This window comes from Microtus ochrogaster, chromosome 10 (assembly GCF_000317375.1).
Source record: "Microtus ochrogaster isolate Prairie Vole_2 chromosome 10, MicOch1.0, whole genome shotgun sequence".
NCBI lineage: Eukaryota > Metazoa > Chordata > Mammalia > Rodentia > Cricetidae > Microtus > Microtus ochrogaster.
The window spans coordinates 21,635,444-21,636,116 of NC_022016.1; positions in this window are offsets into that span (position 1 = coordinate 21,635,444).

A 673-nucleotide genomic window follows, 5' to 3' on the forward strand; every position below is an offset into this window, starting at 1 on the left:
GGCTTCTTTTCTTTTTCAATGTGTCTCTTTCTGTAAAGTTTATAAAAAAGTGTGTTTTTATTGTAGCACACCTCAGTGTTTCTATCTCTCTTAGTGGAGCTCATATTCTGCTGTATGAGTGTACTACACTTTGGTCACCCAGTCATCAGCTGGCTGACATTTTGAAGGGCTGTCATTACTAATATGCACACTTCTTTAACTAGCTCTTGTGTGGGCATGTTTTCATTTTTCTAAACTATGAACCAATGGAATCTGCAATAGCATATGCTAATTCAAGGATTTTAAAGGTATTTTCCCAAAACTTTCCATTTTGACCCATGAAGTCTTGCCATTCTGATTTCTCCATGCCCTTGGTAGTGCTGAGGTCATCTGTTGGATCGTAGCTATGCTAGTAGGTGTGAATAGGTAGACCGTGGCTCTGATTTGAATTGTATTGATGAACGACGATGGTGAGCATCTGGTCTGTTTGGTTGGAGAGATCTTGCTCTGCAGGCCGGACTGGCCTCCAGTGCCGCCACAGGAGCATAACCACCAGCAGCCAAGGTTGCCGAACACGTGCTTACGATCATTGGGGATTTGTATAGATTTTTGGTGGATATATGTCTGTCTGTCAAGTGCTTTTCCTGTTTGAAAGCAGTATGACATTTTACTTTCCAGCTGTAGGAATTCCTAC